Genomic DNA, 16,509 nt, shown 5'->3' with positions numbered 1-16,509 from the left:
GGAAAGCAGCAGGAAGTGGGTAAATACTTGAGTCCTCTCATCCATGTGGGAAACTTGGATGAAACTCTTGGCTTCAGCCTGACCCAGTCCTGGCCACTGTAGCCATTTGGGTAGTAAATCAGCAGACAGAAGATCTCTGTCTCTCCTCTCTCTCTGAAACTATAAATTTCAAATAAATACATGAAAAAAAAAAAGTACTCCAGGTAGGGGTTGGGCATGTTATAGCATCTGCTTTCCTGATTGCAATATCTACTTCCATGGTACTCAGCCACTTTGCTTTTGATCAGCTTCCTGCTTACAAACACCATAGGAGGCAGGAGATGACAACTCAAGTACTTGAGTTTCTGAAACCTGTATGAGAGACCAGGATCAAGTTATTTGTTTCTGGCTTTAGTCAGGCCTACTTCTTGCTGTTACCAGCTTTTGGGAGAGGGAGGGAAAGGTGAGCTAGCAAATGGAAGACCTCTCTGTTTCTCTGTTTACCTTTCAAATGGGGGGAAAAAAAACAGAGAAGAAGAAAAAGAAATGTGTTTAAAAAAATACGGTTGGGGCCCGGCGCGGTGGCGCAAGTGATTAAAGGTCTTCGCCTTGCACGCCCGGGATCCCATATGGGCGCCGGTTCTAATCCCGGCAGCCCTACTTCCCTTCCAGCTCCCTGCCTGTGGCCTGGGAAAGCAGTCGAGGACGGCCCAAAGCTTTGGGACCCTGCACCCGCGTGGGAGACCCAGAAGAGGTTCCTGGCTTCGGATCGGCATAGTATCGGCCTGTTGCGCTCACTTGGGGAGTGAATCATCGGACGGAAGATCTTCCTCTCTGTCTCTCCTCTCTGTATATCCGCCTTTCCAATGAAAAAAATAATAAAAAAAAAAATAAATCTTTAAAAAAAAAAATAAAATAAAAAAATAAAAAAATACGGTTGTGGGGCCTAGCGTGATGGCCTAGCAGCTAAAGTCCTCGCCTTGAATGCTCCAGGATCCCATAAGGGTGCTGGCTCTAATCCCAGCAGCTCCACTTCCCATCCAGCTCCCTGCTTGCGGCCTGGGAAAGCAGTCCAGGATGGCCCAAGCTTTGGGACCCTGCACCCACGTGGCAGACCCAGAAAAGGCTCTGGACTCCTGGCTTTGGATCAGCTCAGCTATGGTAGTTGTGATTGCTTGGGAAGTGAATCATTGGATGGAAGATCTTCCTCTCTATCTCTCCTCCTCTCTGTATATATGACTTATTTTTAAATATTTATTTATTTTTATTGCAAAGTCAGATATAGTTTTCATCATAGTGTTCTTCCACATATTTAGTTAAATTCCTAGATATTTAAGATTTCTCTCCTTTATTTTAAAAGGGACTACACTTAACAATTTCTTTCTCAGCCATGGAATTATTTGAGTGCACAAGCACCATAGACTTGTGTTCATTAATTTTATATTCTGCTCCTCTGCCAAAGTCTCTTATGAGTTCCAACAGTCTCTAGACTGTGTTTTTTGGTTCTCCTGTAGTGTCACAGAAACAGAGAAGATCAAATGAACAGAATAGAAACACCAGAAGGGAGTCCACACATGTATAGCCAACTAATCTTTGACAGGAAACCTGAAAACAATCCAGGGGAAAAGCTGGTCTCTTCAACAAATTTTGTTGGGACAAATGGATAGCAGTCTGCAGAGGTAAGAAGCAAGATCTGCATCTGTAGCATTATACAAAAATCAGCTCTAAATGGATCAAGGACCTAAGTCTACACCCAGAAATCATCAAATCATTAGAGGAAAACATAGGAAGCACTCTCCAAGATATAAGAAATGGAAAAGACTTTTTGGAAAAGACTCAAATAACTTATTTGGCAGTCAAAGCCAAAATAAACAAATGGGACTACATCAAACTAAAAAACTTCTGTACAGCAAAGGAAACAGTTAACAAAGTGAAGAAGCAACCAACGGAATGGGAGAAAATCTGCACACTATACAAGTGACAGGGGACTAATATCCAGGATTTACAGAGAGCTTCAGAAACCCAGGGAAGGTTAAAAAAAAAATCAACAAAAACTTGTGAAGAAATAGGCGAAGGGAATGAACAGACATTTTTCAAAAGAACAAATGCAAATGGCTAACAGACATATGAAAAGATGCTCAGGCTCCCTAGCCATTAAGGATGTACACACGAAAATCACATTGAGGTTCCACTTAACTCCAGTGAGAGTGGCCTATACTCAGAACTCTAATAACAACAACTGCTGGTGTGGATGTAGGGAGAAAGGTACTCTCCTTCACTGCTGATGGGAGTGTAGGCTAGTACACCACTATGGAAATCAGTATGGAGAGTGCTTAGAGAATTGAAAATAAACCTGCCTGGCCCGGCTGCGAGGCCTAGCGGCTAAAGTCCTTGCCTTGAATGCGCCGGGATCCATTTGGGTGCCGGTTCTAGTCCGCCAGCTCCACTTCCCATCCAGCTCCCTGCTTGTGGCCTGGGAAACCAACGCCCAAAGCGTGGGAGACCTGGAGGAGGTTCCTGGCTCCTTGGTTTGGATCAGCACAGCTCTAGTTGTTGCAGTCACTTGGAGAGTGAACCACCAGACGGAAGATCTTCCTCTCTGTCTTTCCTCCTCTCTGTATATCCAACTTTGCAATAAAAATAAATAAATCTTTTTTAAAAAATATGAGGACACCGGTTCAAGGTTACTTTTAAACTTGGCAAGATCAATCCTAGTGGAGGTGGAAGGACACACAATTTTTCCAAGAAGTTTGGCTGTGAAGGGGAAGAGAGATGTAGGTAGTCATCTTTTTGGTTCCCATCTCAAGAAGAAGGGGAAGTTGCCATTGGGCGGTGGTTGATGATATAGGTGAAAAGAGGAATGACAGGCATAGGGGAAGGACCTTTACTACAAAAGAGAGTATTCAGAACAAGTCATAGCTACATTCCATTGAAAGAAGCAGGAACCTTTTTATTTTTTAATCCCACCTTACTTACTTGGTTTACTATAAGTTGCAATCATTGTTTCAAAGTAAACTTTTGTTTGTAAAATTCACACATGGGGCCAGCATTAAGACACAGTGAGTCAAGTTGTTGCCTCCATGCTGGCATCCCAATAAGTGTGCCTATTAGAGTCCTTGCTGCTCCAGTTCAGATTCAGCTTCCTGCTAAAGCACGTGAGAAAGCCACAAAACACGGCCCAAGTGCTTGGGTCCCTCACCCATGTGGGAGTCCTGGATGATGTTCCTGACCCGTTTTCAGCCCCAGTCACTGTAGTTATTTGGGGAATAAACTAGCAGATGGAAGATCTTTCTCTCCCTGTCCCTCTCTCTCTTTCAAATAAATAAATAAATAAACAAATAATAAACAAACAAATAAGTCTTAACGAAACACTTTCATAACACAGTTCCATTTCTTTCTACTCTATTTATCATTGTTTGGTTGTTTGAAGAGCCATCATTTAAAAGGTCACATTTTACTTACAAGACAGAGGAGAAGGAGCTCTCTCACCCAACCACTTCTTCCCTCCAGGCCTCCAGTGACTGCGTAGCAAGGAGCAGGAGCTGTAGCAGGGCATATGTGCATGTGGCACAAAAGCTGGCCCAGGACCACAATTGTTTATTGTTTAGAACTAAATTTTAGTCACCCTCCCCCTTTTTTTTTTCAATATTTATTTATTTGAAAGGCAGATTTACAGAGACAGGGAGAGAGAGAAAACAGACAGCTCCCCCATTGGCTGGTTCATCTCCCAAATGGCCCCAACAGCCAGGCCTGGGCCAGGCAGAGCCTGGACACTGGAAGTCCATCAAGGTCTCCCACGGGGGTGGCAGGGACCTTAAGCATTCAGGCCATCTTCTGCTGTCTACCCAAGATGGAAGTGGGAGCAATTTAATGTGCTATGCCACAACCACCCTTGACCCCCTAGGCGTACTTGTCCATTCATTCTTCAGCAATTAAGAACCACTGAGGAAATGTTTCCCTAAAAAAAGTTTCTCTCTGAAAATTGAGGTAGGCTATACCTCTGTCCTGCAAAAGTCCCTGGGACCCTTTAGTTTTTGCACGGTTCTTGTTTTCAAAAGTCTCTCATTGATCTACTGAATCCACAAAAGTATTCCAGGAAGTTTCTGGCTATCACCACAATAACAGGGTTTTTTTTTTTTTAAGATTTATTTATTTTTATTACAAAGCCAGATACACAGAGAGAAGGAGAGACAAAGAGGAAGATCTTCCATTCGATGGTTCACTCCCCAAGTGAGCACAACGGCTGGTGCTGTGCCGATCCAAAGCCAGGAGCCAGGAACTTCTTCCATGTCTCCCACACGGGTGCAGGTTCCCAAAGCATTGGGTTGTCCTCAAATGCTTTCCCAGGCTACAAGCAGGGAGCTGGATGGGAAGTGGAGCTGCCAAGATTAGAACCAGCACCCTTATGGGATCCTGGTGCGTTCAAGGCAAGGACTTTAGCAGCTAGACCACGCCGCCAAGCCCCAATAACAGGGGTTAAGATTCGCATTCCAAAGTCTTACTGCTGTTCCAAAACTATAAAGTATTAGGATCTTAAAAATTTAACTTCATACTGATTTTACCTCAGAATTCCATGAAGGGTCCAACTGAGGTGTGGGAATAGGATATTAAACACGTCAAGGTGAACTTCTCATTCGCATTCAATGAGAGGCGGATGCCTTGAGAGGGGGAATTCAAACTCTTTTCTCTCACGTTTGCGGGTGGAAATAAACGTATCTGATGTCCGCGTGGCCTAGGAACTCCCGGAGAGGACTGAGGCGGGGAGAGCTGGACAGAGGCAGGGAGCCCAGGGCCGCCACGGTGACTCCGCCCAGCGCAAGCCTTTGCGCGTTCTCGTGAGAGAGGGCTCGTGCGCGCGCGCGTGTACGTAGTCGTGCCTCGCGCAGGGTCGGGCCTGTCAGGCGGGAAATCTCGCGAGATCGGAGACTGGGATGACTGTCGGGAGGAGGGGAGTGGTGTCGGGGAAGGGGGGGGAACCTGGGCAGCGGCCGAGCTCTGTGGCTTCAGGGCTCGGAGAGAGGGAGGGTGGCAAAGAGAGTGAGTCGGTGCCGCTGCCTGCCTGAGGAGAGAGGAGGGGTCCCGCCTGCCCTGCGCACTTCGCAGGCCCAGAGCGTGAGGCACCCGCGAATCTCTGAGGCCCCGCGGCCCCTGGGGACCCCGCCCCGCCGCCCGCTGGCCGGCCCGCGGCCTCTCTTCCCTTTGTGAGCGCCCCCTTCCCAGGGGTGGTGGTGTTGGCCGAGGACTGCGCGTGGGCCCGCCCGCCGAGGGGCCGCCGCGGGGAACCGAGAGGGCCTCGGCTGTGTGAGGACTGGAGGCGGCCGAGGCCCGGGACGGTTCCCCCGAGGCGGCGGCGGCGGCGGCGGTGGCGGTGGCGGCGGCTGCGGCGGCAGCTCCCGGCACTTCCCCGCGCCATCTTAGCTGAGCCCCAGGGCTGAGGGCGCCTCTTCGACCCCGGTCGTTCCCTCGCCCCCCCCCACCCCCTTGCCCCTAGTCGCAGAGCTTGGGCTGGGCGGCTCGCTGGGGCTCCGGGGTGTGGGGGGGGTGCGGCGGTCTGTCGCCGGGCCCCCTCCTCCTCCTCCTCCTCTTCACTCCTTGCCCTCCAGCGTAGCGGCCACCAGAGCGCTGCAGGGGGCTGTGCCTGCCTTCCCCACCCCAGACCTGTTGGCGAAAGGGTAAGGGCACCTCTGGTTTGGGTAAGGGAGACATGGAGGGGGCGGGGAATTCGGCCCACTCAGGCCTCAGTGTGGGAGTGAGGGTGGGGGAGGGAGACAAGGAGGGTCTGTGATTCCGTGGGTGGGGTAAAGAAGCTGGTGAGCTGGGCGCCCTCCAGTTTGGAGGGGCAAGAGCAATTACATTTCTTTTTCCTGAGGGTCACCGGAAGGGGCTGTTTCCAGGAAGGTGTGGCCCTCCTAGGGAGACTGGGTTAATGTGCACCCCAATTTAAAGGCGCGAGGTTCCTTTCTCTTCTGGTCCCTTTTTTTTTTTTTCTTTTTGCCCCCGCGCCTTCTTTGTAGTGTCTGTAGGTTCTTGGGAAGGGAGATTGCTCTGGATGTGCTCTTGGGTGGGTTCCACCCCCCTCCCCAAAATCTCAACTCCTCCTGAAGGGGTGACAGGATCGTTTTTCCCCCCTACCCTTCCCCCTTCCCCATCCGCTAGCCTACTGCAATGCTGCAGAAGTCAAAGGCAGTTTCTTCATACACAGATCCATGTATACACTCAAGGGAGGGGGAGCAAGAGAGGGAAGTAATGGCGGTTTGCTCGGAAAGGTTACCCTTTCCCTCGGTTCCCTAACAGTACCGTCTGTAGTACCATTCCTGTGCAATCGGCCTGTGAGAGGTCCAGATATGTGTTTCTGTTATTGTTAGGGGATCTAGCCTCTTAAGGGGACCCTTGTTACATTGGAACAGTTGGAGATTTCTCTTGCTCTCTTTTTTTGAGAGATGTCTGATTTGACATGTTTTTGGTGAGCAGGTTAGGTTTTTATTAGCATTCCAGTAAAATTTTCTACTGCTCCTTTCTCTTTTTCCTTCCTGCGAGTTTTGTTGCACTTGAAGAGTTACTAAGATTATTTCTTACATACAAGCCATGTGATGGACGTATCCGCTGAGTTGTATATCTCTAAGGTTAATATTTTGTGTAATTAAAATAGGAATCTTCTGAAAATAATTAGGTTGAAAGCCTTTCTATAGTAAATGCTTTAAAGCAATGAAAAATAATAAGCATTACCTAATTATGTGAAGGTGGGTCTGTATTCTGTCATTTTTTGGTTTTCTTTGCTTTCTATTTGTTTTAAAACAGATACTTGTTGGTTTTGTCCTTAGAGTAGAAATAAGTAAAAATGTTTACATTCTGGAAGTGTGTTGCCAAGTGCTGTTTTTGAACAAAAAGTGGTCTTCATGTTTTGAAATAGTTTCGATACACTCTCGATACATTTTTCTTTGAGTGTTTCAATTTGCAGGTGAAACTGCTCTGAAACAGTCCATCTATGAATCTAGAATCAAATGAGTTTTTTCATGATGTTATGAAGTGATTAAAGTACATGTGGATTGTGTCTTGATATTTTACCTACAAGATGGATTTTGGATTTTGTCTTAGATTTTGAACTTAGTTGGGTGACTTATGTTTAAATACCTCCAAATGCCACCTACATTTATGTTGTCATTAAACAACGTTCATGACAACTTTCTTGTTGTCTGAGCATTGCTATTTCAATACAGGGGTTTAAAGATGTTAATAGTAGTGCTAGGCACAAATTTATTTTCATCATATTTTCTGATTGTGGTGTAGTAGATGTGTTAAATACATTTTTTTCCTTAACAATGGAACTCTCTTTGCCTTATTTTCTTTAGCTGTTTATCTCAATTCATTTAAATGAAACAGTACTATTTATTTTGGATATTTCATTGCAGAAAGCTGCAGTTGTGATATGTGGATGTATAAAACTATACCATAGAACCTAATTGGTTTGTTTTTGATAATGTGTATATGGTAACATATAAATTGCATATATATTCTCAGTAAAGAGTGCTTTTACATTGGAAAGATGCAGGAAGAGTTTATTCATAAAAGCTACAAAAGTTACAGACCTTTACATGATATAGGTTAACTACGTGCAATATTTTAGTATGTTAGTAGAACTAAGAGCATTCTTTAAGAGACTGCAAAAGAAATCCTTTTTTCTGTAGCTATAGGAACTGTTTGTGAAAGTGATAAAAGCATGTTCTTCATCAATTAGGTAAATTTATTGTTAAGGAAAAACTGCTCGAAGGTTATTTCAGATGACTACCGATGCCACTGTCAGAAAGAGTATATGGAGCTATTCATCTGAGTTGATTCCAGATTAGTATGGCACTTCTTATGTTTCTAAATAGTTCATCTACAAAATGGCAGTATACATCACTTCCTGTTCTTTCACAACTGGCTCTTTCTCTGGATTCTCTTTTAATGACTTAATTTTTGGCATTCTGATATCTGATTTGTTAATTTGGTTCTAATTCTCATGTTTTATAGATGGGAGAATTTCTAAGAATCAACTGGGTTTAGAGAGGCTTTATGTAGTCTAAAATTACCTTGACAGTAACAAAACATTTCTTCCAAACTAAAGAATAGTATCAAACAAGTATAAACTTTGGGAAGTTTTAAAGGAACACAGAAGTGTTTGAGACCAAAAGTTGGAATAGAAAGTAATTACTATATTTTTTTTAAGATTTCATATTTAGATTAAAGTCTTTTCATTTTTATTTGAAAAGCAGAGACATATCCTCATCTGCTCGCTTACTCCCCTACCTGCAGCAGCCAGCACTGGGCTAAGCTGAAGCCAGGAGCCCAAACTCAGTTCAGTTCAGTTCAGTTCAGTTCAGGGACACAAGTAGTTGAGTATCATCTGCTACATTAGAAGTGCACATTAGCATGAAGCTGGAAATAAAGTAGACTTGGGGGCCTGATTAGATGGTTCAGAGGCTAAATCCTCACTCTGTATGCACCGGGATCTTATATGGGTGCAGGCTCGTGTTCCAGCAGCTCCACTTCCATTCTAGCTCCCTGCTTGTGGCCTGGGGAAGCAATAGAGGATGGCCCAAAGATTGAGACCCTACACCCATGTGGCAAACCTGGAAGAGACTCCTGACTTTAGATAGGCTCAGCTCTGGCTTTTGTGGCCACTTGGGAAGTGAACTCGCAGGCAGATCTTTCTTTCTGTCTCAGGCACTGTGGTACACTAAATGCTCACCCCATTTTTTTTAATATAATGCAGATTTTTGAGGAACAGTGTGTCTGCTAATTAAAAAGATTTATTTACTTTTATTGGAAAGACAGATATACAGAGAGGAGAGACAGAGAGGAATCTCTTCCATCCGATGATTCACTCCCCAAGTGAGTGCAACGGCCAGTGCTATGCCGATCCGAAGCCAGGATCTAGGAACTTCTTCCGGGTCTCCCACACGGGTGCAGGGTCCCAAAGCTTTGGGCCGTCCTCGACTGCTTTCCCAGCCACAAGCAGGGAGCTGAATGGGAAGCGGGGCCGCTGGTATTAGAACCGGTGCCCATATGGGATCCTTGCGTGTTCAAGGTGAGGACTTTAACCACTACACTATCGCTTTGGGACCCTGCTAATTTTAAAAAGTTTATTATTATTATTGAACTAGTATGTGGAAGATCTCTTTGTATTTTCTGTATCTTTTTAAATTTATTTTTATTGGAAAGGCAGATTCACAGAGAGGACAGAGAGAAAGATCTTCTATTTACTCCCCAAATGGCTACAATGGCCAGAGCTGAGCCGATTCATAGTCAGAAGCCAGGAGCCTCTTCCAGGTCTCCCACACGGGTGCAGGGTCCCAAGGCTTTGAGCTGTCCTCTACTGCTTTCCCAGGCCATAGCAGAAAATTGGATCAGAAGTGGACATGAACTGGCTCCCATATGGGATGTCAGTGTTGGAATGCAAAAGATTAACCAATTGAGCAAGTGTGCTGGTTCCCAAATTAATCTTAAAAAGATTTCACTGGATATTTGTAGATATGACTGTTTAGTGAGTGTGGAAGTTAACTAGTGCCTACTTGTCGCCCTTGCAATTAAAGTTAAGATTAGTGTGTTTTTTCCTGAAAGTAAGTTCTGTGTTTTACATTTGGCTCATTTGTATATTAAAGTCAGTTTCTCATTTGTATCTCTCTCTGTTAGGAGTCTCTACTAGTACCACTCATACTGATTTAGCTTTTTAGGAATTGGGGCTTTTTTAGACAATATGTGGATGAATTTCTTCTAAAGTGTTATTTCTGCAGTCAAATACTGCATAAAATTTAGATTGTTTTATTAAAACCATGTGCCAGATATTTGTTCATCTGCTTTTAGGTACTGCTTTTCTGTTCTTGCTCATGGGTAGAGACTTTTTTAAGTTATCTTCACAATTTCCTATTGTAAAACATGAAAAGATGAAACCTATATCTATATTTATACTTATGCCTATATATCTTTATCTATTTAAAGATTTATTTATTTGAAAGACAAAATTACAATGAGAGAAAGAGAGAAAGATTTGTATATCTACTTTTACACTCTCTGAATGACCATAATACCAGGTCTTGGCCAGGTTGAAGCCTAGAACCTGGAATTCCATCCAGGTCCTCCATATAGGTGGCAGGGGCCATCTTCCCTTGCTTTTCATATGCCTTTAGCAGGGAGCTGGATCAGAACTGGAGGAACAGTGACTTTCTTTGGTATGTGCAATGCCAGCTTTCCCAGCCTATATTATTTCATTCTCTTATTAAGTTAAAGTGTTCCATTTTTTCCTGGTTAAGAATGGATGGCTGAGGTGGGCATCATGATGTAGTTGATAGTGTTGCTTTCTGTGTTGCCTGACATCTCAGGGATGCCTAGCAATTCAATGCATATTATATATATATATATTTATTTTTATTGGAAAGTCGGAGAGGAAGAGAGACAGAGAGGAAGAACTTCCATCCACTGATTCACTCTTCAAGCGGCAGCAATGGCCAGAGCTGAGCTCATCTGAAGCCAGGAGCCTGGAGCCTCTTCTGGGTCTCCCACATGGGTGCAGGGTCCCAAAGCTTTGGGCCATCCTTGACTGCTTTCCCAGGCCACAAGCAGGGAGCTGGATGGGAAGCAGGAGCTGCTGGGATTAGAACCAGCACCCATATGGGATCCCGATGCATGCAAGGCAAGGACTTTAGGCACCAGGCTTCTTTTTTTTTGTAAATATTTATTTTGTTTTATTTAAAGTCAGATATATATAGAGAGGGAGAGACAGAGAATAAGATCTGTTCATTGACTCACTCTGCAAGTGGCCATAACGGCTGGAGCTGAAATCCAAAGCCAGGAGCCAGGAGCCTCTTCTGTGTCTCCCATGCAGGTGCAGGAGCCCAAAGCTTTGAGTCATCCTCCATGCTTTGCCATGCCATGACACAGGCAGGGAGCTGGATGGGAAACGGGTTTGCTGGGGCACAAACCTGCACCCATATGGAATCCCAGCATGTGCGAGTTGAGGACTTTAGCCACTAGGCTACCGTGTTGGGCCCGTGGGCTGCATTCTTAATGACAAAATTAAGTGACCTGTTAAAGGAGAGTTTCTTAAAATATAAGTTAACTGAGAAGTGAATAAAGTATGTAAGAATATAGGGTACTTGCATAATTAATATAAACAGCCTGCTGAAATTGCCGGTGTCAGTTGTGTGTTGTTATTTTAAATATTTATTTTCTGTTTATTTGAAAGGCAAAGAAAAAAAGATCTGCATCTACTGGTTCACTTCTCACATCACCACAGTGGCCAGGGCTGAGACCCATCAAAGCCATAAGCTTGAAATTCTACCTGGATCTCCTATGCGTATAGCAGGGGCCTAAGCATTTTTGTCATCTTCTGCAGTTTTTCCAGGCACATTAGTGAGGAGTAGTTTTGGAAGTGGAGTAGCCTAGACCCAAACCAGCTCTCATGTGGGATTCAAAAGTGACAGCTTAACCAGCTGTGTCACAACACTGATCTTGAGTTTTTTCTTCTCATAAATTATTGGATTAAGTATTTCATGCATATTTAGAAGTAGCTGGCCTGCAGTATTTAGAATGACATGCAAGATTTAGTTTTTGAGAAGAAATTGTCATAATGGAATGGAACCAAACTCTCATTTGCAACCACCAATTCTAATAATAGAATTGGTACTTAGTATGTTGTTGATATTGTTATTGCAATTATGATTTGAGAAACAGTTTTCATCTACTGGTTTACTTTCCAAATGTCCATGGTGGTTGGAATTGAGCTCAGGTTGAGCTGGAGCCAGAGTCAGGAACCAAGAACCAGGAATGTATCCAGGTCTCCCATGTGGATGGCAGGGACCCAACTATTGAAGTTATCACCTGCTAGAGTTTGCATTATTAGCAGGAAGCTAGAATCTGGAACAGAGCCAGAACTGAAACCCAGACATTCTGATAGGAAACAAAGAATTCCCAACTGGGAACTTAACTACTAGGCCAAACATCTGTCCGTTCCTAATATATGTGTTTTTTTTTTTTTTTTTAAGATTTAATTTTAAATTTTTATTGGAAAGGCAGATATACAGGAGAGGAAGATCTTCCCTCCGATGATTCTCTCCCCAGCCGGCTGCAACAGCTAGAGCTGAGCCTGTCTGAAGCCAGGAGCCTCTTTTGGGTCTCCCACCAGGGTGCAGGGTCCCAATGCTTTGGGCCATTCTCGACTGCTTTCTACGCCACAGGCAGAGAGCTGGAAGGGAAGCGGGGCCGCTGGGACTAGAACCGGCACCCACATGGGATCCTGGGCGTGCAAGGCGAGGACCTTAACCACTTGCGCTACCGTGCTGGGCCCAATGTATGTTCTTTTTAACCCTTTTTAAAAGTAATTTTTGTAAACATGTGGAATACATAATTTTATTTTATTTAAAGATTGATTTATTTTATTACAAAGTCAGATATACAGAGAGGAGAAGAGACAGAGAGGAAGATCTTCCGTCTGATGATTCACTGCCCAAGTGAGCGCAACGGCAGGTGCTGTGCCGATCCGAAGCCGGGAACCAGGAACTTCTTCCGGGTATCCCACACGGGTGCAGGGTCCCAAAGCTTTGGGCTGTCCTGGACTGCCTTCCCAGGCTACAAGCAGGGAGCTGGATGGGAAATGGAGCTGCCAAGATTAGAACTGGCGCCCATATGGGATCCCGGGGCGTTCAAGGTGAGGACTTTAGCTGCTAGGCCACACCGCCAGGCCCTAATACTTTTTTTTTTTTAAAGGTTTATTTTTGAAAGAACAAAATGATGAACAGGGACAGATACCTTTCATGTGTTGTTGGTTCATTACCTCCTAGCATCCACATCAGTGGTGGCTCAATGGGCCAAAGGCAGGAACCAGCTAGGTCTCCCACATATGTGATAGAATCCAGATACTTGGGTCTTGATCTGCTGCCTGACTAGGTACTTTAGCAGGAAGCTGGATAGGAGGTGGATGTCAGACTTCGTCTCAGACACTCAGATATGGAATACTGGCGTACCAGGTGGCTACTTAGTTTACTGTATCATAAAGCCTGGCCACTGATTTATCAATTTAAAAAATATTTATTTGACAGGCAGAGTAACAGAATGAGAGGCAGAGAGAGATCTTCTATCCATTAGTTAACTTTCGCTTGGTAACAGAGCCTGGGCTCCATCAGGCTGAAGCCAGGAGGCAAGAACTCCAGCCAGCTCTTCCATGTAGGTGATGGGGACTCAAGTGCTTGAGCCATTATCCTGCTGCTTTCTGGTAGAGAACTGGAAGTGGAGCAGCTAGGACACAAACTGAGACCCATTTGGGATACTGGCATTATGAGCTGTGTTTTCACCCAGTATGCCGCAACAGTGTTTCCCTTTCACTGTATCTTATTAACTGTGCAACTTATCTAATTTTTTAAGTTTCAGTTTTTCTTTTTATAACCATGTGTACTTTATTGAGTTATCCAATTTACATGTGAGGATACCTCAAAAAGTTAATAGAAAATAGAATTGAAAGATGCACGCATTGTGCAAAATGTTTTTGTAATTCGTGCTTAGTTTCTTCAGGGTATATACTTTCAATGAATTTTTAAAGCCCCCTGGTAGAATAATTGTTACTTATTGCTTGATGCATAGTAAGCACACAAATTGTTGACTGTCACATACTAGCTACTTAAAAAATGTTTATGAATGGATACAGACACTCTAATATTTTGTCATGAACTGCATACATAATTTTGAATTTAAGTTGGATTTATACTTTTGAAGTTTGACAACTTTTGAGAAACATCATTAGGATATCAGAATAGTTTACTTGCTGCTTGCTATTTATTACTTAATACTAGTGTGAATTTTTAATCTAGAGGTTTCTTTTTCATTTGCTAGATTTAAAGCCTGTCCTCCATCATTTCCTTTATTACTTTATTTTCTTGTTTAAGAAAAATTTGGAAGCTGGCATGATGGCTCAGCTCTGTAATCCTCTCCTTGAAAGTGCTGGCATCCTATATGGGCACCAGTTCTTGTTTTGACTGCTTCACTTCCCATCCAGCTCCCTGCTTGTGGCTTGGGAAAGCAGTGGAGGAGGGCCTAAAACCTTGGGACCCTGCACCCATGTGTGAGACCTGGAGGAGGCTCCTGGCTCCTGGCTTCAGATGGCCCAGTTTCAGGAGTATAACCATTTGGAGAGGAGTGAACCAGTGGATAGATAGAAGGTCTTTTTGTCTCTCTTGTCTGTAAGTCTGCCTTTCCAATAAAATAAATACATTTAAAAATTTTGATATCACACGACTTCTATCTGGAACTCTTTTTTTCCATCCTGGCCTTTGAAGGTGTTCAAAGTATTCACGTTCTTCTAAGCTTTTTAATTTAAGTGTCATTTGTAGATGTATTCATCTTAAAAGTGGTTTATGCTCTAAAGTGTACGGATTCAGCAACCTTTGATTCTTATGTGTTGCCAAGACACTGTCCCTGCTGTGGTGGAATTAATTTTACCTTCTAAATTTTTCTATCTTCTAAATAGTTTTCTCAAGGTAGTTTTTCATAGGAAAGGAGTTTCTTTATGATTGTCAGTTCTTATAAGTTAATGCTTTCTAATAACTTGTGAATTCAATTTAGTGAGTCATAATAACAGTTAAAAAAATAATAGGGATATCAGAATGTAGCACATAGGTAAATGGAATGGTAAGCATTATTAAGAAGATGCTGCCAGGGCTTGAGCCTCTGTCACCTGTTGTGGGAAATCAGGAAGAAGCTCCTGGTTCCTGACTTTGCCCTGGTCCAGCTCTATGGTTGAGGCTGTTTGGCAAGTGAACCAGTAGTTGAAAGATATCTCTTCTTTTCTGTCACTATACTTTCCCATAAAAAAATAAATCCTTAATTTATTAATCACTTTAAAGATTTATGTGTTAGAAAAGTAGAGTAGCAGAAAGCAGGAGAGACAGCTTTATTTGCTGATTCATTTCTGAGATAGCCACAAAGACCAGGGCTGGGCCAGGCCAGTCAGGAGCTGGAATTCCATCTGAGTCTTCCACATGGGTTGCCAGGGCCCCGGTATTTGGACCATCTCTTGCTGCTTTCCCAGGTGCATTAGGGAGCTAGATTGTAAGCGGAACAACCAAGATTCAAACTTGAACTCTGATATGGGGTGCTTGTGTTATAGGTTGCAGTTTATCCTGCTGTATGACACTGGCCATTGCCACTGATTTTTGGAATTTTTTTTTTTTTTTCAAAAGCATCTGTGTTCCCACTTTCTCTTATTTTATATTTGTAGAATTGGATCTACTGGACTGAGTACCATTAAATGGATATTTGTTCACAGTAAAACTAATCTTAGTAGGTTAACTCATTATTTCAACCTATTGAATTATCCTAGGAGTCTAATTAATGCCCACTAAGTTTGTGATCTTTTTTAAGTTGAGAACATTTACAGTTGGCTACTATTCTGTACTTTTTCATGTTTTCTTCAGTTGACTTGCATGAATATACCTTGGCATTTAATTTTTCCTGTTCCAATTTCTGTTTTTCTCTGTCAAATAAATATGTAAATCTTTAAAAAAAAAAAGCATTTGCCTTCCTTCCTTGTGCAGGAAGCAGAATTTTTATTTATTTATTTAAAAGGCAGATTTGGAGAGACAGAGAAAGATCTCCTATCTGTTGATTGGCTTCCCAAAAGGTTACAACAACCGAAGCTGAGCCAGCCAGAAGCCAGGAGCCTCTCCCGGACTGCAGCGTCTCAAGGCTTTGGGCTTTCCCAGGCCTCAAATAGGGAGCTTTCCTTTTCTCCTTCCTGTTTTTCTCTTTTCCTTTTCTTTCTGGCTTTTTTTTTTTTTTTAAAGTTTGAAAGGCAGAGTTTGAGAAGAACAGAGAAATATTCTATTTGTTGGTTCACTCTTCAAATGGTCCTAAGAGCTAGGATTGGGCCAGGCTGAAGCCAGAAGCCAGGAACTTCTTCCAGATGTCCCACATGGGTGCAAGTGCCCAAGCATATTGGCCGCCTTCAGCTGCTTTTGCAGGCACATTAGTAAGAAGCTGGATCAGAAGTGGAGCAGTAAAAATTTGAACTGGTGATGATATGGGATGCCAACACTGCAGGCAATGGCTCAACCTGTTACACTGTAACACCATCCCCATGCATCTGTATTCTTTACTATTAGCGTATAATTGTGCTGTGTCCCTTTTCGGAGTGTCTGGTTATAATGCACAGCTATGGCTGTTAACTCTAACTTCCTGTCACTGCAGACCTGGAGAGAGATGGGTGATGGCTTTAAGTAATTGGATTTCTGCTACCCTCCTGGAAGACTTAGGTTGAATTTCTGGTTCCTGGCTTTGGCTTTGTACAGTCTTAGCTTTTACAGGCATTTGAGGATTGAAACAAATAGACAAGAGTGTATGCATGCATGCTATCTCTGAAATTAAAAAAAAAAATTTTTAGTGGCTTTTTAAAATTTTATTTTTATTTTTATTGGAAAGGCAGATATACAGAGAGGAGGAGAGACAGAGAGGAAGATCTTCCATCCGTTGGTTCACTCCCCAAGCAGCTGCAACTGCTGGTGCTGA

At 43.4% G+C, this 16,509-nt stretch overlaps 1 protein-coding gene across 1 annotated transcript in view; it reads left to right on the top strand.

Annotated features, from left to right (window-relative positions):
• The first annotated feature begins 5,003 nt into the window (after positions 1–5,003).
• The window catches only part of TAOK1 (TAO kinase 1), an 88,200-nt gene continuing 76,694 nt past the window's right edge, over positions 5,004–16,509 (top strand). Inside the window, exon 1 of the mRNA XM_041001277.1 lies at positions 5,004–5,651. The gene's annotated coding sequence lies outside the window, so the exon portion shown is untranslated. The remainder of the gene's footprint in view (positions 5,652–16,509) is intronic.

This window comes from Ochotona curzoniae, unplaced genomic scaffold, assembly GCF_017591425.1.
Source record: "Ochotona curzoniae isolate NIBS_2020 unplaced genomic scaffold, NIBS_Ocur_1.0 scaffold_2453, whole genome shotgun sequence".
NCBI lineage: Eukaryota > Metazoa > Chordata > Mammalia > Lagomorpha > Ochotonidae > Ochotona > Ochotona curzoniae.
The sequence above is the reverse complement of the archived record's forward strand: the minus strand, read 5'-3'. Positions and strand labels throughout refer to the sequence as shown.